Source organism: Schistocerca americana, chromosome 1 (assembly GCF_021461395.2).
Source record: "Schistocerca americana isolate TAMUIC-IGC-003095 chromosome 1, iqSchAmer2.1, whole genome shotgun sequence".
Taxonomy (NCBI): domain Eukaryota; kingdom Metazoa; phylum Arthropoda; class Insecta; order Orthoptera; family Acrididae; genus Schistocerca; species Schistocerca americana.
Genome location: NC_060119.1, coordinates 394926231 through 394950451, shown reverse-complemented (window position 1 = coordinate 394950451; position 24221 = coordinate 394926231).

Sequence of the window (24221 nt, the reverse complement as noted above, 5' to 3'; positions counted from 1 at the left end):
AGCTTGTAGCCTTGAGGTCACACAAAACTCGCAGTCGCCTTAGCGATGAGGAAGCACTTACCACGAACCGATTCTCGGAGGCGTTAAGTGACGTGGCGTACAGCAGGCGCTCCCTCTCGTGGGACGTGGAGCAGGATATTGCTTGACGACGGGCACAGAGAGTACATTACGATTCCGGTTACACATCGACAGTGTGTACGGTTCAATCACACCTGGCTACCTGTGGAAGGACCTGCAGACAAACTCTAACAATAACTTTATGTCATAACTTTAATGTTAAGATACACACGTATTATGAAACATTATATCCTGAGTATCAACAAAAAGAAAATCACAAAAGAATACACCGTCTGCTGCAATACAATACAGTCACTGGTGCATGTCTGAGATCCTCTCGGCTCGTTAGAGTATAAGCATTAATGTCATCTTTGATTTACCACAGGGAAAAAAGACCAATGGCAACAAATCAGGCGAACGTACAGACCAATCGATAACGCCTACCCATGCTACTTATGCACCAGGAAAGTGCTGAGAGCGCTATATCCCAGCCAGAAGTGATCTGGGACCTCAGCACCCATCACGTGAAAGCTTCATTTCCTCTGTGCTCCAGTTATACTGGCATCGCAGCGGCACAACACTCTATTTCCGCCTTGTTTGAGGTGGTGTACTTCCTTTTTTGTGCATGAATTCAGGAACTTCCACACAAGCAATCCGTTTCACGCTCAAAACAGTTAAATCCTATGTTCTAAAATTTTAGTTACTCTGGTAACTAGCAGTCGGATTTTAAAAAGTGAAACGCCTCATTTAGAATTACGACAGAAACAGCAGATATTACTATAGTTACGTTTGAAAAATGGGAATTTCATACCGATACCTCTGTAATTAATATAGCTATGAAAAAATACTAAGAGTCAGTTAGTGAAGACTTCCTCACAATTCCGCTGTTTGCACGTAGAATCCCGAAAAGAAATTGTAACATCAAAATATAAGTAATGTAGAGTGATGAAATTTCAGGAATACATTTGTTTACGTACTATACTTAAGTGATTAACACTGTCAGACCATATGTTAATGCAAGTGCGAAATAAGCCACTGCAGATGTGAAATGCTGGTTCACCAGAATGTTGAATGCAAGGATGCAGACGTACAAGCATTGCGTTTTCGAGGTGCTGGATGTCAGCTTCTGATATCGAGTTCCATGTCTGTTGCACCAGATCGGTCAATACAGGAACAGTTAATGCTATTGTGGATGACGCTGGAGATGTAATCCGATGATGTTCCATAGTGCTCGATTGGAGATCGACGTGGTAATCGAGTAGGCCAAGGCAATACGTCGACACTCTGTAGAGCATAGTGGGTTCCAACAGCGGTATGTGGGCGAGCGTTACCCAGTTAGAAAATACTCCCTGGAATGGTGTTCATGAATAGCAGCACATCAAGTCAAATCATCAGACTGACGATTTCGATGAATGATACCCAAACTTCAAAGGAATATATCTAACAACTCAGTTGAAAGGAAAGCGGGGTGCCCAAATAATCGAAATAGATGTTGATACAGAATTGGGTCTCCTCCAGCTGCAGGATCAGAGAATGATGTGTTTAGGTTACAGTCTGTTGGAGTGTATGGGATGTCATACGAATTCGCACGAGATCATAACTCCAGGATCAGATCCAGTGTGTCTAGCATTCAGACAGGTTGGTTGCAAGCCCTCAAATGGCCCTCTCGTAACCAACACATGGCTATCACCGGCACCGAAGCAGAACCAACTTTCATCAGAAAACACAACAGACCTCCATCCTGCTCTTCCATGAGTTCTCGCTTGACACCGCTAATGTCGCAAACGGCCTTGGCTTGGGGTCAGTGGGACGCACGCTACAGGGCATCTGACTCGGAGGCTGTCCTTGAAGGAACCGATTTGTAACATTTAGTTGTGTCTCTATGGAGCCAACTGCTGTTCAAATTGCTCTGCTGCAGATGCAGAAGGATGAGCAAGGAACAGTGGCTACATTCCTACCAAGTCTTTCTGCAGTATCGCAGAAGGAACATTCAACTTCTCGTAGCCCTATTACACGACGTCGTTCAAACATTGAGGTTCTGATAATGGCGAATTTGTTGTCTTAAAGACACTGTTGACTAACATCAGCTCGTGACGTCCAATCTCAAAAGTAACTAACGCTCACGACCCTCATAGTGGCTCTGCTGGCAACAGTCTTAAACCACTGGCTCTAAAGTTGAATAGATAACATCTTTCAGGTGTAAAACACGTTTACCAACTTCCATTTATGGAGTACAACGCTTGCTTGGTGTTGATTTTTTTCCGTCAATGTGGAATTACGTTACTTTATACGGTTCCAGAAATATTTCATGTGATCATATTAACTGGCTCACCCTGAATTTATCGATATATAACTAATGAAATAAAGGCTTGGAGGTGCTGCTGTTGCTAAAATCAAATAAAAATGTATGTTTTCACAGGATGTCACTATTTTAACAGTAGAGCTGAAATCCTACAGTATCCCGATCTGCCAATCAACAAGAGAAAGTGTCAGTCATCATATCATCGAAGTCCAGGTCTTTACCAGGATCCTGATGACCAAATGTAAGATCTAAGATAACTTTAGCTTACACTCGAAACATTAGCTTGATAAACGTACGAAAAGTTATATCAGTCACGTCAGCTTATTCACACCAAACATGTATCGTATTTCTTTTCTTATTTCATTATAGACAAAAACGAACGTTTATCTCACATTTAGCCACTACTCTTTCGTTTCTTGCCTTTGCGTAGTCAGTATTATGTCAAAATGTACTACTAATCTATCAGTCAATACATACTAAATCTTCTGCAGTGAGAATATTTATATCGTTCTGACCATGTTAAACATCTGTTTCACTTTATCTAACCACGCATATCTTATCTAACATACAAAAAATTGCAACACGGAGAATGTAAATGCAATGCATATCATGGACATTCGGTGCACGTACAGTCGGGACCGATAGCCGATATCGAACTGTTCCGGGCAAATAAAAACTTTATTGGTGCCATGAATTTGGAGCAAATGGTTTTCCGATTATGGAGTCAGGAGCACTGACGGCGCTATCAGTAACGAAGTACGTATAAAATGTTCCTCACAGTGTGGCACAACTACGCGCTGTTTTCCCTTACGTAGCCATGCTAACTGTAGACCTGCAAAGCCTGGTTACCTTTCAGACCATCTTTATATTTATTTTGCCATGTAAAAATTAGGATAAAAAAGAATAAGTTGACGACAAAGAAATTTATATAATTCGGGAAAACAATCTTACTCTGCATTTCTGATACGTGTGACACTTATCTCGTTGACTAACTATTATCTTCATTGTTTTAAATATCCAGCGCCTAATCAATGTAATACAGGCATAAGAAATTGTTGTAGCATGTAATTTATTAGAATTTTTCTCAGTTACTCGTCTATGCATCTTCACCTTCAGTTGTAACCTTACATTTCATGAAACAATGTAGACTTTTTCAACAAGAGCACTGGATTTTTCACTACAGTCACATTCTAAATAAACGTCTCAGGATGCTTATACATATTCATAGCTTTATAGACAGATCAGCAACGTATTTGAGTACTCTATCAGTTCAGTATCCTTGCAGCACTACTTTCAACAAAAATTATTTTTAAATCTATAGGACTGTTGAAAATGACTCTCCAGTCGAAACTACAGAAGTATAATAAAATGTTTTTGACTGTAACAGAATTCCAGTGTCAGCTGCTTTTGCCCAAAATTTAGCCCACTTACGCCTATGCCTCTTGTTTTAGACTCACATATTGTTTGAGGTATAGGGTTATTAAAACAGCGTCGTTTTGAGAAAATGGACCCTCACTAGCAACTATCCGATTCTCCGTTGTTCTACACCGTGTGACTCTAGGGAGGACGCTAATTGTATCCGTGGTATTCAAGCATGTGGCATGGTCTCTGGCATCGAAACATGGTGACAAAATTATTGACTGTCTGCAGCGCCCATTCTCGTGACGTTCGAGGTGGATTAAACCATACAAACCAAAAACATCGTTCTGTATACATTTAAAGGGTTACAGGAAACAAACACCATTTTGTCGTTTTCAAACATTTTTACATATCAACCGCTTCCATCCCTGCCCGAACACTAGCGGATAGTAAAGGTATCCGACTCACTCAGTAATTTTATACAAGTAATGAGTCATGTATATATCAAATCAGGCTGATATTATGCTTTATGTCGCACCTTGTCATCGCCACGTTCAGCTGCAGTAGTGTTAGGGGTGTACTATTAACAATAGAAGCAGCAGTAGTAGTAGTATTAAATTCGTTCATCCATAGACCATTTTTACAAGGATATTGAACATGTCTTTGTGTTACAGCTACAACTGCCACATAGGTTTTTTTTTCACATAGCAAGTGATACGTGTGCCAAGTTTAGTATAAGTTGCTTCACATTACAGAGATACGGTGACGCGTCACTTTCGACTTCCTCTTCCAGCCCCCTCCGCCGCAGGGATCGTACGTCATCGGGACTAACTCCAATGACCCTAGCAACTCCGAAAGCTATGCACTCGACACTAATATCGGTCGTTATATATCTTTATGTGTTACGAATTCTCACATTTGTCCCCACCTCTAGGGATGGCAGGTGTGTATTACTCTCACAGTATATTTATACAAATAATTATACAAGTATGTGCCATGTACATACGAAGTTAGACTCAAACAGCTCCATCCTTATCTGAGTAGCAGTGAGTTGATAAAAGTCATGTGATACCTCTTCATATCGTATCGGACTTCATTTTGCAAGACACACTGCAGCAACGCGACATTACATAGACTCTACAAGTCGCTGGAAAACCCATGCCGAGACACTGAGTCATGCTGCCTCTACAACTGACTTCTCTATTAAGTTCCATAAATATTCGATGGTAATTATACTGGTCGATCTAGATGGCCAAATTATTCGCTGGAATTGCTCGGAATGTACACTACTGGCCATTAAAATTGCTACACCAAGAAGAAATGCAGATGATAAATGAGTATTCATTGGACAAATATATTATACTAGAACTGACACGTGATTACATTTTCACGCAATTTCGGCGCATAGATCCTGAGAAATCAGTACCCAGAACAAACACCTCTGACCATAATAAACAGAGCTTGGATGGCGTGTACAGGTACAGCAGCCCATGCAGCTTCCACACGATACCACAGTTCATCAAGAGTAGTGACTGGCGTATTGTGACAAGCCAGTTGCTCGGCCACCATTGACCAGACGTTTTCAATTGGTAAGAGATACGGAGAATGTGCTGGCCAGGGCAGCAGTCGAGCATTTTCTGTATCCAGGAAGGCCCGTACAGGACCTGCAACCTGCGGCCGTGTATTATCCTGCTGAAATGTAGGGTTTCGCAGGTATCGAATGAAGGGTAGAGCCACGGGTGGTAACATATCTGAAATGTAACGCCCACTGTTCAAAATGCCGTCAATGCGAACAAGAGGTGACTGAGACATGCAACCAATGGCACCCCATACCATCACGCTGGGTGATATGCCAGTATGGCGATGACGAAAACACGCTTCCAATGTGCATTCACCGCGATGTTGCCAAACACAGATGCGACCATCATGAAGCTGTAAACAGAACCTGGATTCATCCGAAAAAATGACGTTTTGCCACTCGTGCACCCACGTTCGTCGTTGAGTACACGATCGCAGGCGCTTCTGTCTGTGATGCAGCGTCAAGCGTAACTGCAGCTATGGTCTCCGAGCTGATAGTCCATGGTGCTGCAAACGTCATCGAACTGTTCGTGCAGATGGTTGTTGTCTTGCAAAAATCCCCATCTGTTGACTCAGTGATCGAGACGTGGCTGCACGATCCGTTACAGCCATGCGAATAAGATGCCTGTCATCTCGACTGCTAGTGATACGAGGCCGTTGGGATCCAGTACGGCGTTCCGTACTACCCTCCTGAACCCACCGATTCCATATTGGATTTCGACCAACGCGAGCAGCAATGTCGCGATACAATAAATCGCAATCGCGATAGGCCACCAACCGACCTTTATCAAAGTCAGAAAATGATGGTACACAATTCTCCTCCTTACACGAGGCACCACAACAACGTTTCACCAGGCAACGCCGGTCAACTGCTGTTTGTATATGAGAAATCGATTGGAAACTTTCCTCATGTCAGCACGTTGTAGGTGTCGCCACCTGCGCCAACCTTGTGTCAATGCTCTGAAAAGCTAATTATTTGCATATCACAGCATCTTCTTCCTGTCGGTTAAATTTAGCGTCTGCAGCACGTCATCTTCGTGGTGTAGCAATTTTAATGGCCAACAGTGTACTTCAGTGCAATCGCGAGCAGTTGTGGCCCATTGACACGGCGCATTGTAAGCCATATAAATTTCCTCATTGTTTGGGAACATCAAGTCAATGAATGGCAGATAATGGTCTCCAAGTAGCCGAACATAACAATTTCCAATATATGATCGGTACAGTTGAACTAGATGACGCAGTCCATTTCATATAAACACAGCCCACTTCCTTATGGAGGCACCACCAGCTTGCAAAGTGCCCTGTTGAAAACTCGGCTCCACACTCGAAGCCTGCCATCACATCTTACCAACTGAAACTGGGCCTCGTGCGACGAGGCCTTGGTTTTCCAGTAATCTAGGATCCGACTGATATGGTCAAGAACTCAAGAGAGGCGTTGCTGTGCAGTAGCAAAGTCTCGGCGGACTCATGACACTATGGATCTCGGAAAACTAAATTCCCTAACGATTTCCGAAATGGAATGTCCCTTACGTCTAGCTCCAACTAGCTTTCCGCATCGAAAATCTGTTAATCCCGGCCGTGCGGCTAAATAAATTTGGAAACCCTTTCAAACGAACCACCTAAACACAAATGAGAGCTCCGCGAGCGTAATGCAATTTTATACGTTCGTACGCGATACTACTGCCATCTGTGTATGTGCACCTCGGCATGTTTCAGTGTCGCCCCCTCTTCATCCTCACTAGCATGCCTATGGTTCTTACTCCATAGTGCTTCTTTCCAGGCAGTGATATGTGTACCAAGTGTATCTCTCTACAAGTAATGCAAACTCTCTTGCAGAGAAAGTCAATCGACCACACACTCCTCATGGAGAGCAGACTCATATTTACTTAACATCAAATATTATAGAACATAATAGTATTAAGTTCATAAGAAAGTCTCAGAACCTATAAGAAACCATGAGAAGAGTAGAAAAAGGACATTGAAACTCTGCTACTCTATACATTACGCTATACTGCTCTTTTTACTACTAAAAATCATTTAGTTACATTTTAGCACAGAGATACAGAAATTAGTTCATACAACTTTTAGAGACATGAGAAAACCGTTCAGAAACATGCTTCTTGTGTAAACTGTCGTACAAAAAGTTTAACTCCATACCTATGATCAAACATTTGAGTCCTACACTGCATATCTGTTCGGTCACTAAGTTAGTAATTAATATATACCTGAAATGTATTCGCAGTTGCGAATACGAAAAACCATTAGCTGTACAAGGAAATGACAAGAACGAAAATTGTTGCGGACCCACTGAGCAGTCACCTTAAGTGCTTTCGTTATCCGTCCATGACGCACGTACAAACCCAATCTTCCATGTCTCATTCATCCGTTAAGCTATTCTCGTAGAGAAAAGGAAACTAAATTGAAAGTCGCTGCCACGTATCGGTGGATAAATACTATACTGCAGTCTTGTGAAGTGAACGATGCAGTGTTCCATGCATGTATATCCGAATGAACAGTGCAACGTTCTTCTTAACAACACAGGCACTGCAATATTGTAATAATTAATATTTTCTAATAAAGCGATTTATGCCCTATCTTAATACATCAAATGTTCAAGCCATTACCTGTAAGTACACGTATATACTGTAGCATCCTTAGATTGTATACGAATGCATAACAAAATACAGACTGGGGAACACTCTGTGTTCATTCCGCAAAGAAATAAACTGGCAAGACCCTGGAAATAATAAGCCCCTTTACAGCGTCATACAGACCTTAGGCAGAAAAATTCACTGAAGAGCCGAAGAAATAGGTAAAGCTGCCAAATATCGCGTTGGGCCCCCGCGAGCACGCAGAAGTACCGCAACACGACGTGGCGTGCACTCGACTAATGTCTGGGGTAGTGCTGGAGGGAAGTGACACCATCAATCCTGCAGGGCTGTCCATAAATCCGTAAGAGTACGAGAGGGCGGAGATCTCTTCTGAACATCACGTTGCAGGGCATCCCAGATATATTCAATAATGTTCATGTCTGGGGACTATGGTGGCCACCGGAAGTGTTTACACTCACAAGAGTGTTCCTGGAGCCACACTCTAGCAATTATGGACTGTGGTATGTCGCACTGTCCTGCTGGAATTGCCCGGAATGCACAATGGACATGAATGGATGCAGGCGATCAGACAGGGTGTCACCTGTCGTATCAGAGGTGCCATATCACTCCAGCTGCATGCCCCACACCATTAAAGAGATTCAATCAGCTTGAACAGTCCCCTGCCGGCAGGCAGGGTCGTGCAATTCATGAGGTTGTCTTCATACCCGTACACGTCCATCCGTTCGACAAAATTTGAAACGAGACTTGTCCGACCTGGCAATTTGTTTCCAGTCATCAACAGTCCAATGTTGGTGTTGACGGCCCCAGACGAGGTGCAAAGTATTTTGTCGTGCAGTCATCAAGGGTACACGAGTGGGCCGTAGGCTCCGAAACACCATTTCGATGACGTTTTGTTGAATGGTTCGCGCGCTGACACCTGTTGATGTCCCAGCATTGAAATCTGCAGCATTTTGTGGAAGGCTTACACTTCTGTCAAGTTCAACGATTCTTTTCAGTCGTCGTTGGCCCCTTCTCGCAGGATCTTTTTCCGGCCTCTGAGTTGTCGGAAATATGATGTTCACGGTACACTCGTTAAATGATCGTACTGGGAAATCTCCACTTGATCGCTATCTCGGAGACGCTGTGTGTCATGTCTTAAATCTTGATAACCTGCCATTGTAGCAGCAGTAACCGATCTAGCAACTGCGCCAGACACTTGTTGTCTTATATAGATGTTGCCGATCGCAGCCCCGTATTCTGCTGGTTACATATCTGTGTATTTGAATGATCATGCCTGTACCAGTTTCTTTGGCGCTTCAGTCTAGATTTAACAGTCAGAAACAAGAGAAGAAGCTATACTTCCACTCAGTCACGAAAGGGCTCCTCAGACGGATTGTGGTTTTAACTTCATTATCTAACACTTACATTCATTATTGAAGCTGTCAATATTCACTCGAATTCCACTCCTCTCAGTGCAAAGCACAAAACCATTGGAACCTCATTTGTATCATTCTTTCTCAGATTACCATCGCTGCCTATTGCACAGTCGAAGATTGGGCTTCACGGGCTGGGTCGGGTGGTTGGTCCGCTCATGACCGGTTTTGCTTCTCATACAATTCTTTGACATGCAGCACGAGTTCATCGTCGTTTACTTCTCTTTTATATATATATATATATATATATATATATATATATATATATATATATTCAAGACAGGAATGTGCGTTTCATTTCTCTGCTTCTTCGCTGCTTGCCTTGTCTGTTTCAGACAAGGTCCCGTTACTGCACTGTACCATCGTAACGAAGATTTTGAACACTGTCGCAGTGCTGTAGAAATTTTGTAATTGCATCCATTACTCCAGGATTTTCCGAACATAGTGCTCCCATCTATCGTAGTCGCATTTATTTGTTGCATGCTCAAAGTAGTATCGCTGTGTTCCAATTTTTACATGCTTTCATTAACGCTTGCTGTCACCTCCACTTTCTACAAATACCCATAGTCGCATTCTGTTGTTCCTCTTTCTCTAAATTGTCAGTGACGCAGATAGAATCCTCATGACTGACTTACTTTTGTCGTCTGCTATGCCACTCTATATTCCATTACCTAAGTCTTTGGCAGTAGTAAGACGGGAGTTCAAAGAGTAAAATACACATTTTTATTTTTCTCACCAAAAATTAGGAATTTGCTGTGGGTCTTCATCGAATATTACCGCTTCTGGCTGTATGATTTCATAAAGTTACGATGGAGGGCAACGTTATACATAGCCTTCAAAACGGCGTCTGTAACGGAGGTGTATTACAAGCAGAAAGCTCTCATTGACTTTCTTCTTGCCGAATAGAAGAACACTGTAGACATTCATAGGCGCTCGCAGATGTGTCTACAGAGACATGAGAGTGAAAAAAACCACGATAAGTCGTTGGTCGAGGCGTGTGACATCACAGCAACAATGTTGGGCGAATCTATCCGGTTTCCCGCGTGCCGAGCTGCACGGCTGTGACTCGTGCAACGCTGCGGATACTCTCATTGGGGGTAATCGACAGGTAACCATTAAACACCTCGCTGGACAACCGGAGGCCTCTGTTTGTAGTGCTGACATACTCGTCCATGACCAATTACGTTACTCAAAGGAGTGTGCCTCCTGGGTACCTCGCCGCGTAACAAAAAAACATAAAGAGCAACGAAGGACCATTTGTGCGGAATTTTGTTCACGTTACGAGACTGATAGTGACAATTTGTTTGTCCATCATCGCCACAGGCGATGAAACATAGGTCTATCGCTTCGAACAGGAAAGAAAGCGGCAATCCATGGAGTGGCGCCAGACCACCTCTCCTCTGAAGAAAAAATTCAAAGCTGCACCAGCAACCAGTAAAGTCATGGCGACTGGCACTGGGATTCTGAGAAGTTACTCTGTTTGAAGTCTTCTCTTAGGGTGCATCAATCAACTGTAAAGCATGTTGTACTACCTTCAGAAATTAAAGAACGACTTCCTCGCATACGTTGCCACAAAAATCGAACGAACTTCTCCTTCTCGATGCCAACGCAAGGCCTCATACATGTACGAGCACCCAACAGGATCACAGAAAACGTCATTGGACTGATCTTCCTCATCCACCCTACAGCCTGGATCTCGCACTTTCCGACTTCCATCTGTTTGGCCTAATGAAAGGTGCACTCCACGGGAAGCAGTACGCTGATGATAGCGAAGCTACTGGTGCAGCAAGACTTTGGCTACGACGTCGACCATGCTGGTGTATGGATCCTCGCAGTAATGTGGCGGAAGGCCGAGGTTATGTTGAAAAATAGTGTTTTGTAGCCAAAAGAGTGGGGAATGATATGAGTACTGGAATCCTCAATACAACCAACCCACTTTCAGAAAAAAAAGATTTTGTAACCAAAAGAGTGGGGAATAATATGATGTATTGGAATCCTCAATAAAATATACCAGCTTTCAGGAAAGGATGTATTGCATTGCTTATTGAACGCCCCTCGCATCACTTGCAGTTGCTGCCATATGCACATGCTGTTCCATTTCCATAAGCCATTTTGACGTTTCTCATCATGTATATTATCATGAACGCCGATAACAACGTTGATGGTTCACTTACGTTTATTGTCAGCATTAACGTTCACTGTTTCGCTCCCTTGCTCTTCGGCGATAGGTTCTGCCACGTCCTCATTCACATTTCTCCCATTTTCAGGCGCGGTCAGTCCTCCCTAACAGTACAGTTGCATTTGTAATTATCCTTGAATGATTTGTTTCAATAGGGAATTGAACAGGTGCTCATTAGATTTGCATGTGGAACATGTGCTGGGTTGGTTTTCATACACAAAATGGTTCAAATGGCTCTGAGCACTATGGGACTTAACATCTGAGGTCATCAGTCCCCTAGACTTAGAACTACTTAAACCTAACTAACCTAAGGACATCACACACATCCATGCCCGAGGTAGGATTCGAACCTGCGACCGTAGCAGCAGCGAGGTTCCTGATTGAAGCTCCTACAACCGCTCGGTCACAGCGGCCGGCTTTTCATACACATTATATGACCTATGGCCGCAGACAGTAGCGTAAGAGGGTGTGAACTTCTGTCATTCTGCTTCACCTATTCGATTGCCCCTGAACTTGCCATGTCATAAAATTTTCAGACCACACTTCTTCTCTGGTACCGTAAACCAGGCAACTCTCTGATATTTTCGAGCGCAATTCGGGTGGTAAATTACCGACTCTCACAGATTGTGCGCAAATACCATTAATTTATTAAGACTGCAGTGAGAGACTCATCAGTATACTTCAAATTTACGCTAGCATCATTGTTCCTGACGATTCGTTCCGAAACATCATTATTAATACATTCTGCATATACACAATTCACAGCCTTGGTAATCTGAATACCTATGACTTCCTCATCAAGCACCTTTACGTCATCAATCATTCACATGTTCCTTCAATACATCCGGCCCTCCTTAGTAATCAAACCCTCAGCTGCACTCAGCCGCAACGTATTGGTCGACCATAATTATTGCGTTTCGGAGAGATGACGCTTCTGTCAATTTATCATTATGTTTTGTTGTGATAATTTACGAGAACAATCTCAATCAATCGATAGAATATGTACAACTGCTTTGAAATGATTCACAGTGTGATGCGTTTCCCATAATCACCACTATGATTGTTCACTGTGACGTCACCGCGTGTTTCCGATGACGACTACGGGAGGCCAAATGCAGTAATATCGTGGTCACATAGTACTTCAGCAAGCCACGGCGGTCAATTTCGGAACCATCTGTTTATCTCTTTCATTAATTTGCCGGTTTTCTGACCCATACGTTGCAATATTTTTCATATTTGTAACATACGTTACATTTTTTGTTGTAATTGTTACTATTTTTTCTCCATAAGGCAGAATTTAACTGTATGACTGCCTTCTAGCCTTGTCCAACTTCATTTTTTCACACCTTCTGTTCTCTTTTCATTGGAAGATAAATATAAACCAAGATATTTAACAACTTCTCTTCCTTTTTTATTTGCCGAAATCAGTATCCAAATCCAATGTCACATTTATTCCCACTGCATGATATTCAGTTTTGGCAAGAGCTATTGAAAAAGCCAGTTACTTACCTCGTTCTTTAAATTTCCAGAACATATGTTGCCCATCTTAAAAATTTGTTGCGACAATCACTTGGTCATTTGCTGAAGGTTAGATGTACAACATTTCCGTCCTAACTAGAATTCCCATGTCGCAACTTTTGTATGTGTATTCTTGTAAATCTTCCTCTAAGTTTATTTTGAACATAGTATGAGCCGAAGTACATTCTTTTCGGAGTCTGTTTGTGATTGTCAATGCAGTGTGTACATGTTTACCCATCTTTACACAGCTAGTATATCCAGTATAAAACTCTTTCACAGGAAATGCTTACCGACACAATTATTTAATATTCTCTGCCACAACTTCCTGATCTCGACCACTTTGTAAGCTTTAACTACTAGGGCTATCTGGAAAGTAAGGAGCCATCACATGCAAAATGGAAACCACTGCAAAATTCCGATGAAGTGCACAGATGTTTTGGGCATTGTCTCTAGTGTCCTCATCGATCGCATCATGCCATTCTTTCAGTTGTGAGCGTACAATAACTGCTTAAAGATGCCTAGAAAATAGTGCCTCCCGCCTTCTATGACATTTTTCGCCTGATTTCATGCTCCCCGCATAACACAGCTGTCATGCGTTTCTTTCTCCATGACAATTCTCGATTGGTCTCTGAAAGGGCACTGAAGATGCTCCTGCAGCGTTTTCAATGGGAAGTTTTTGATCATCCACAATATAGCCAACAACTACCTGCCCTTGAGTTTCATCTCTGCTCACATTAACCGCTGGCTATAAAGACATTTTGGCATAGACAACGAATTGCAAATCAGGCGGAAAGAATCGGTGGCTGCCTTCTATGACGTGGGTATTGGAAAGCTGGTACAACGCTATGACAAGTTTCCAATTCGGAGCAGTGACAACGTACAGAAGTAGCTGGAAAGTCTAGCTAAATGTTGCAAATAAAACATTTTTGATTTTCATGGTGGTTTCCATTTGGTGACAAATTGGACCTTGCTTTTCCCAATACTTCTCGTAGATCCGCGAATGTCAGAAGGATATTTAGATTTCTAGCCATTCTGATCTGTATTAAATTTCTTAAAGTAAATATTCCAACAATAGGAGCTGCCAGGTCAAAACCCATTTTGCTCTTTTTTTCTACTTCTTTTTTGTCTATCGGCTTCTTTAGGACTCTGCCATACCGTCTGGCTACTGAATGCATCACACTCCCCCCCTTGTAATTTTTCCATTCTTTCCTGTCACCTTCTTTATTTATGAAAGTACTACAATTTGCTTTCCATTCATAATGAATTTGATTGCCCTTTCACCATGTGTCAAACATCGGTCCAGAGTGCCGCAAAGAACTGTGGATGCCCATTTCATGAACTCGATACTTATATTGGATGGTTCCAGAGATTTACCAAACTTCATTTGTTTCGCTGCACTTACTACTTCATCGCGACTTGTTGCTGACACCTCGTTAGTCTCCTCACTTTAGTGCGCCAGTATTAGAGTTGTGTGAGATATTCACAGAATACTGGAGTAGAAAGATTTCTTCATATGTAGTTTTTATCGTCTTTGCAAGCAGAGATTGGTAATATGCGTATGCAAAGTGTAGCGACCGCGTGCGCGGGGTCACGGGCGACGGCGCCAAAAAACAACGGCACGGCGTGGGTGGAGGAAGGGCCGGCCCAGGCCGCGGCAGGTGGCGCGATAGGTCGGCGCCATTGTGTGCCTGAATGGCCCGTAACGAGCGCGCGCGTCTCAATGGCCGCCTCATTAGGCCGCCGCCGCCGCAGTCTGACGTCACCGCCGGGGCCCGGCGCCGGCGTGTGTTCCGACGCCTGCATGGCCGCCACCTGCGTCCCACTTGGTACCCGACTCGGCCAGAGCTGCGCGAGTCTATTGAACGATACAGACAAGAGCCGGTGGGTGGGTTAATTCTTCCTGACCGCCTGGCAAAAGTTGCGCTGAAGACGCACTTTCAGTCAAGGCGGCCCCTGTTCATATAACCTGAAGTTATCAGACTTCTGCAACGATTAGCCTGCCGTTCTAGAGCAGATGGGCGCCCAGGCAGCCTACTGCATACGCGCTACTATTCTTGACTGAGCTCATCTTTACACTGAGGGACACACTGTAGCACATAGTTTCCAAAATTGATGCATGCGAATATTGCGAATTGGAGAAATGGCTGAGTGGCGTACAACGAATCCGTTTAAGTCAAACAATTAATTAAAAATTCCCCAGCCTAGGACAATCGAACTTAAATCGGCCAATGTTTTACTTACTAAACGTAAAATGCCAGAACACCTCACTAACCTGACACCAGCTGCAAGTGGTCGGCGTAGGCTTCGCCGTAAGTGGTCAATTTAATGCCTGCTTTCGTCTCGACTATCGGAAATCAGGAAACCTCTCACCATCACCAACCCCCAGTCCCGCCCCCCTCCTTATGCACTATGCGTTCAGATGCGTAATATCCAGATTTTACTATGGATAACGAAAAAAGGCCTTCGCAAATGAACCATGGATGGCGCTCCCGCCTTAATTATTGAAGTGCTACTGGAGAGGGATTATCTAGATACGGAAAAGATACAAACTGTCATGTACATTGCTGTAGTGTTGTGAGGATCTCACCTAGATACCTTCGAACACGTAGTGGAAAATAATTTTAAAGCAGTCAAGAAAGAAGTATTAGTAACTGGTTTTATTGCATAGAAGTATACCTCAAGCTCTGCAGTAATGATAGCAGTGACTTTCTCTGTTACTTAGGACATAAAGTGAGACTTACAATAAGAGAAGATACAATAGTGATTCATTATAACTAGTAAAGAGAAAGAACAGTGTATAACTAAGGACATCACAAGACTATATTCATTCTGCAGCATATAGAATAGTCAACTATAAATTGAAACTGATCGAAACGGAATAAATTTACGAACAGAATACCATAACAGCAGTGATTGTTAAAACTTAGCTTTGTAAATAATTACATTGATGTATGGACGTTATGAATACAGGTGACAGCAACGCATCGGCTGTCACATACACATTGCAATTTGTTAAGGTTTATTCGCTGTGCATAATTTCAGCCTTGTTATGTATATTTGATATGTAGTCGTATCATTTAGTACAGCGATAGGTGTATAGGATCAGATATATGTTTGTTTCGAGGATGACATGTCATTTAGGTATGTAGGACATTTTGTGACATTTCAGCTTGCACTTGAGAATGGCTACAAAGTCCAAATCATAATTGTATGATATAAATAAATAGTAATTTAGGTCAAATGGCGGAAATTTCTTTCGAGAAGCTCTACATGGCTATGGTTCCCCAGTAATGAAGACCTGAAAATGACAGTTATATCTGCCGATACCGGTTGTCAAAAATAAAGAAGAATTTATGCGATCTTCGCTATAGAAAACTGTTTCCCATGTTACAAAAAAAATTTTGAAGACCAGAAAACGACAGATATATCTGTTGAAACCGGTTGTCAAACATATGTATATCTACATCTACGTGATTAATCTACAATTCACAGAACTTAGGGGTCTGATTCCTTGAAATTTGCCTCAGGTAACACTTTCTTTAGAATTTCGTTTCCAGCGACTCCTGAATGTCCTTTGCTCCACATGAAGTATACGTGAATGTCAACGTTTCTTGTAGTATGAATTAAACTCAATATATTTTGTACATAATAAAGTGTGCTCGCATTCCGAAAATTTTTATCCACTGTAGAGTACTTTTATAGTCTGTTAAGTTTAGGACTTTTTAAATTCACTTCCATAGGTAAGCGTTTCTCGAATTACTGATGCTTCGGTGGCACAGTTACACGCTTCACCAAGCATAACATGTTCCCCCATATTTTTTGTTAGGGTTCGCGTGTCGTTTTAGAAGCAATTTCTTTTATAGCGTCTCTTAATGTGATGTTTCTTTTCATTGTGGAAGGACAGTTTTGACCTTTGATGTGTGCATAGCACGCAAATACATTCGCATTTCTTTATCTCGTCTTTTTCTGACGGCAGGGTGGATTTATTCAGGGTTCCAATACGCCATATTACTTCCCACTCATTCCGTTACAAAATTCTCTTTGTTGGCATAACCTCCATTCAGTGTGACAGCTTTACATCACTTATACTAGGGCCGGTATGTCTACGTAGTACCGCTCTGCTGTTTGAAGTCGGAGCCAACGTCTTATTGCATCGATAACCTCCGCATCATCAATGTGCTGCTTCCCATGGAGAGCATTAGGCGAAACAGGTGTAAGTTGGAAGGTGCGAGATCCGGACTGATCAATGACAGTCCAGTAATGTTTTATGACCTTTGTGAGGTCATGTGTTGTCGTGGAGAAGGAGAAGTTCATTCACTTCTTTGAAGCGATGAAACGCTGAAGTCTTTATTTTCAAATTCCTGGGGGTGTATGCTACTGGCAGGTACGCGGGAGATCGGACAGGTTTGCGATATCTTGTTGCGATGATAACTGACACACCGCCACCGATGGGCCGTGCGTTTTTTTCACTGCCAAGTCTCTATAGACATTCTGCAAGCCCCTAGAAATATCTGCGATGCTCTGGTTTTTTGCCAGAAGAAACTCAATGGCAGCGCTCTGCTTGGAAGGCGTCTCCGTTACAGACATCATTTCGATGGTCATGCACAACGCCGCCATCCGTCGGAACTCCATGAAACTGTAGGGGCCAAAGCGGGGATATTCCACGACGTCCGCACACCAAGTTCCTCATTTCTTTCAGTTGAAATTGGGCGACAAATGAAAAGCGTGGCATTACTTATTGAAAAAAACCTCGTAGCTTGTCCAATTTCTTCAGTTCATCATTGTGCTGGATGGTCACTCATAGTTTTAACGTGAACTAATTCATTACGAATCCGTATGAAATCTGGTTTCGCAGGATGGAGCGGTTGAGGTTATGGTTGTGAAGGGGGCCGTAATCAGTTACTGTTAGTTGCACAAAACACACAAAATTTTATTTTCCTAAGAACCACTTAATTACACATTGCCTCAAAAGGATCACATTAAAACAATACGGCTGAAGGCCTAGTTAAGCAAACTTGCGATACCTCCTGGGATGAAGGCCCAAAACCACACCAAAAACAAGAACGGCTGAAGGCCAGAACACAAGTTATATAATTGCTTTATAGAATACACACTGCTGAAGGCCTGACTTAAAAAAATATTTCACGTAAATACGCGGCTGAAGGTCTGGATAACAAGAATTTCAGATAGAACAAACTTTCAAAATTTTAGTTATTAAACAAATCAGTCTTTTAATTTAAGTCGGCGGAAGGCCTTATCTTAAAAATATTTCACGTAAAAGCTTGGCTGAATGCCACACACTGGACAATGAACAATTCAGGTCTTAAGGCCTGATTAAAAAGAAAGTCAGATAGAACAACCTTCAAAATTTAGTTTTAAGCAAATCAATCTTTAAATTTCAATTTAAGTCAGCTGAAGGCCTTATTTTAAAATTAAAACAAACTAATTTAATATATGGCTGAAGGCCTCGCACAGTACATCACACTAAAATGAAAATCACAATCTAAAACCAGCAGAACAGTGGTGCTGAGAAGTGTTCCAAGGGTCGGCCTGAGGAGATAGCTCTAACATAAGGTGAGGTGAGAATGGCAGCCAAGAGTAAGGTTAAATAATCGGATGGCAACCCGACCCAGGGATGGCTGAAGAACCAACCAAGAACCTAATCAATTCCCTTCCACCCAACCAGTGGCACGACAATGGAAGCATCAGCTGAGGTCTAAGATACGTCTTCAAAATTGGCCTCTAAAAACAGCCAAGGCACAATTGCCACTCTAAGAAAAAAATATGAACAAAAAACTGAAAGGCTGTCAAATTACACGCCATGCCGGATAGCATCAACACGGCGAGGAAACACACATCTCTGGAAAATGTACTAACGACCAGGGCAGGTAACTGGGGCGTTAACGGCCACAAGGCATAAAATACTACTGGTACACTTCACTGATAAGTAACAACCTATTTAATAGTTGAAGACTGTACAGGAAGACGGCTGCAAAATTTTACCAATTCCAACACACCATACGTTGCTGCTAGCCGTAACAGCCCAGGAAGCAGCAACTGGCTATGATGAAGAGATGTCACAGCAGTTGAGGTTTCATAACAGTTAACAGATCACTCAACTTCAGTGGCCAGGTTCGGTGGGCAACGGATTTTCTAGCTCTCGCAGCTAGCGCCTCACAATCCGACCACTTGTGCACGCCGCCAGCGATCCCGGCCTGACTCCGCGCCGTGGAGACTTCCTCGCTACTCTGTCCCAATCGACCAACTGCATCCAACACACAGACAGCCTTATAATAACTGGTCAGTCAAAACCACAAGCTACACACGGTTCTGCAGAAACACTTCAACAGACAACTCGAACAATAACAAAACCAGTCACTGGGGAACAACCAGGACGTATCACACACAGAGAACCAAGAAGTGATCCGCGATCAAACACACGTCGTCCGATGAGACAGCCGACCAAACGACCAACCAAGGTCGTCCCCACTCAAGGCATGTGTCGGCAACAGTCGGGCGAGTCATGGCTGTCCGGACCTCACTACTTCTCTGTCCCAACTGAACTCGCGACACACGACGACCCGGAAATACTAGCGGTCGCTCCAAAGATAATACGACAGTCCTCCTATCGATAAGCGCTGCTGCTGCCACTCACGGGCAGGCAAGCACGCAGCTTAGTGACGCCAGCAAATCGAATAAGAAACGAGGCTGCAGTGCCGTAAAGACAAGATGACAAGCAATAAACATCATGAACATGAGGCGTGCACGGCTCTCCATAAAAATGGAAAAGATTCCCAAGATGTCTGCTATGTTCAACACTTTGTTAACAAAATAAAGATTTGCCCGACCTTTTCGATCAACTTTTTTATCGTTTGCTCCCTCGAAATTAGGTACCTTCCGTAAATATCTTGAACTGTTCTCCTCGGAGGGCAAATTAACATAACAGTGATTTATTACACAGGAGATCACTGTACACTGAGCATCTGCAGCTAAAGGAAATACAGTTGTCTGCCAACCTTCGTTGTCAGGCGGCAGCCATGGAGAGCACAGTGGAGCAGGCGTGGCAGCTTCAACCGTTGCAGTGCAGCCGGGACGCTGTTCCGATAAGCAATACCGCCAGGGCTTCTTAATATGAGCGCGCAATAAAGGTGGACGGAGAACCTCAGCCGAGGGCTAGAGGCCAGATCGGGTGCCATTAGGGCCAAGGCGGGACCTCCGCAGTTCCACGTACTAATGGCCGTCATTACAGATATCCGGCTGGCCATTAGGATACGCTGCGTCCCCCTCCCCCGCCCTCTAATCTATTCATAGCCGATATCGGACCATCTCGCCCGATCCGCCGAAGAAATCAATGGCGAAAGCGGGGTCGGGGCAGGGGCTGCAGTAATATAGGCAGCCCAGCCCAGCGCTGCTACGCGGGTGGTCGGATCGGCTCGCATCGGCTCCAGTGGGTCGTTTGTGAGGGGCGCAGTCGCAGGTGCAGCGGCCGGCCGCCCTGGAGCACCACTTAAGCTTCCCACTGTCGGAAGATGTACATACAACCGCTCATATAGGATCTGTATTCACCATGCCAAACATCTATTCAAGTAAATGGTTACAGTTTGACAGTGCCACACTACCCATCCTTGGAGTGGATTAAAAGAAGTCATAGCCTGCATTTCGTATAACATGCCAAAAATCCAGCTTCTGGTTTTCGATAGTGTAACATGATGAATTTGATGGTTGAAATCGACTCCACGTCTCCAGTCTCGAAGTTTACTTGTGCAATCAGGTTTTGTAGCTTCGTGCAGTGGTAAATATTGCTAGTAAAATGTGTATTCGTATCGCCATCATCATCACAAGTCGATGTGCTCGTGAACCAAGCGTACCTCGTGTGGTATCGATAGCTACGATGCCACAACGTAGTTCCGCTCTGCTAGGTTGGCACTACTACAGGCACCGACGACAGCACCTTCTACCAGGCGCTGTCGAGGTTTACGAGCTCCGCGACTGCTTCACCCCATTTCTTCAGGTGCAGACAGCCTGGACACTTCGCCTGAACTTCGAACCACCTTGCAAGTTATGTAACATGTTTGCATATGTATATCCATTAGTAAAGGTGCTTAAACCGTATTTCCAGTACCGAGAGATCAGCACCTTCTCCTGTTCCTGTTCCTTACCCACGCGCCGGCTCCCAGGGGGGATGCAAAACCTCGATCTTCTAGATTTTCTCCATTTCTTTTCACACTGCGCCCAAGGAACTGGAGAATTTTCGGTTGACACGAGAAGAAACGCGCTTGGGCATAGTGAGTTGCTCAATAGTGGACACATTTGTCCCTCTTTCTGTGAATTTTATGCAGAATATCCTGCACCAGCTCCAAAGCTCAAAGCATCAATATGCCGCTTATCTCTGGCCTGTGAAAGAAGACTTAAAACACGTTTCGACAAGCCGGACATTTGTGCTCTCGTTATCGCTCTCTTCTGCCACATCTTGGTCAGATTCTTCAAAGCGACTCGCCCCAGCGTGATCCGTCTTGTTATCTCATCTTAAAAGCTTCCCGTGTCTCAGACTGTGACCCAAGATAGAGGAAAGAATGCACGTGTTCCATCTCCTTCAAAAGATCTGAAAGTTGAACTTGAGCTCTTCGATCAGTTATCATGAGTTAGGACTTGCTGAGATTGTTGCTTAATCCATATGATAGACTAATGTCCTTTCTTTCTTCCTTAATTCAGTTACACTGTTGACTAAGAACAGGGTGTCATCAGCAAATCGGAGGTTGTTAAAAGTTGTACCACTCATTGAAATGTCTTAATCCCAAAAATCAGGACCATTTCTAATAACGTGTTCTGTATAAATTTGTGCAGCTGGAGGGATAGGACACAATCCTTTCGATAAACTGAAGAAATCACACGTGCCAGAACTTATCTTCACAGCTACGAAGTGATTATTATTTAGATATCTGTTCAGTGTTGTCAAGTGTGCTGGGACACCGAGCTCTGCAAGCACTTACCGCGAGGTCTCCCAGAAACCACAGTCGAACGATTAGCTCCAGTCAAAGAAGCAGATGTAAACAAGAACACATAAGTCTAGCAACTTCTCGACTGTTTGTCGTATGTCTTCACAACTCAGCAGTTGCTTCGCACACAACTCACAGAATACCCTAGTAACTATCATCAGACGTGTTATGTACTTTTACCAACCTGCATTTCGTTGGCATTCAGAAAAATTAAACGTACTGCAGGTCTGCATGGTCTCTCACATCAGCAGACTCTCAGGCGACGCTTCGCGTTCATCCAAAATGCTTAACGTTTGTGATATCACGAAACGAAGAACAAAAAGTATTTAATAATACAACGAAACTACCTGAAAGCCATCTCTGTTTTCATTTATATTAGAATTAAATTAAAAGAATTTTTTTCTTTTATTGTATATTACACGGTAGAAACCTTTCTTGAATTCAATGTAACTACCTCAGATCTGACTGCCATCATGGAAAAATAAAATAACTGAAATTTTACGAATTTTAAATAGATTGATATCTCACGCGTAAAGTGTCTCAGCTAAAGAAATTTTAGTGCTCATTCCATAAATGCGCCTACACATTGCGAGCTTGTAATATTCCCTACAGTATGGAGGATTTAATAGTCTATTTATATTTTACTAATATTAATTCTGTTGATGAGTTTGAACCACAGTGTGAAACATTGTCATCTGTGCTTCAGCATTGCTGAATAAACGATGCATTCCAAAACAGTCTTTTAATTGAATTTTAATTTTACACGATAGCGTCCTTTGTGATATGTGATTCAGTTTGGAATTAGCCAAATGAGTTGCTCCCCCCCCCCCCCCCCTGCCCCATTAATCCTGTTACGTAATTATGGTGTTTAGCTGCTGTCGACCCTCAAATCAAGCCAGTCATGGGCCCATGAATTTAGCTGGCTGAAACATTAGATATACAGATTTCTCTACAGTTTCAGAAGCAGCGTACGGTATCTGTAAAATAACAATATCCATTTGCTCTCATAAACATGTCTTATGTAGAAGAAAAAATGGAATCCACTAGATATGAATTTAGAGTTCAAAGAATTTGTTGTTGGATGTCACGATCGACTTTGCTTTTATGATCGATAGTCATAGCTTTTTGCCAGTATTTAAAAATTCGAATGACATACCTAAGATTTTTAAAAGGCAGCAAACGGTGTATTCAAGACTTCCTTGATGACGCGACTTCGAGATAAAATTTCATCACAGCACAGTTATAATAGCACTTTGTGGACTCATTATCAAATGAAACGAGGTACATTTTTGGGTGTCCAGTCGCGCCAAAATTTCACTTCTGTTGCACAGCGCTTCAGCGACAAACTAGTTGCTTCGTTAAGTGTTCTAAGCAAGTCTCAAGTCAGCAATTTACTTTGGAACAATGCCTCAAAAATGTCGAAATATTAACCTAGTTACTAATCGAGGCTGCTTTTGTACGGCCGGCCGTGGTGGCCGTGCGGTTCTAGGCGCTACAGTCTAGAACCGCGTGACCGCTACGGTCGTAAGTTCGAATCCTGCCTCGGGCATGGATGTGTGTGATGTCCTTAGGTTAGTTAGGTTTAAGTAGTTCTAAGTTCTAGGGGACTGATGACCTTAGAAGTTAAGTCCCATAGTGCTCAGAGCCATTTGAACCACTTTTTGCTTTTGTACGCTATTGGGATGGGACTCGTTATTTTCGTCATCATCAAGTAAAAATAGTTGGTAGCCTAAAATTAAACTTCACTACACCTTGTACCAAAACCATTGTCGTTTCTATCCCTCTGCTGAGCTATTGTTAGTTATGGCAACAAGTAGGAGGAGGAACTTTCTCACTGATGTTACCGTACGTTTCTAGAGTCGTTGAACGCATCAGAAGAATTCTTCGAAAAAATGGTATACACACCACATTTTTCAGTCAGAATAAAGTGAAGGACTTCCCCACGCGGAACGGACGCATCTGATTTCCACCACGCCGTAGGTTTGTATGAAATAAGGCGTGGATGCGGCAGTGTTTTCTGCGAAACGGTAAGGACAGTAAAAGAACGTATTAAAGATCGTGAACGTCATAATTGGTTAAAAACGAAGAGTGAAATCTGCTATAGTGGTACACGCGACAAAGGCATTGATTTCCATGCTGTACGTGTGCTAGCGAAGGAAAGCAACATTTATAGAGGGAATGTTCGAGGAGCGGCGGAAATTTCCTAGA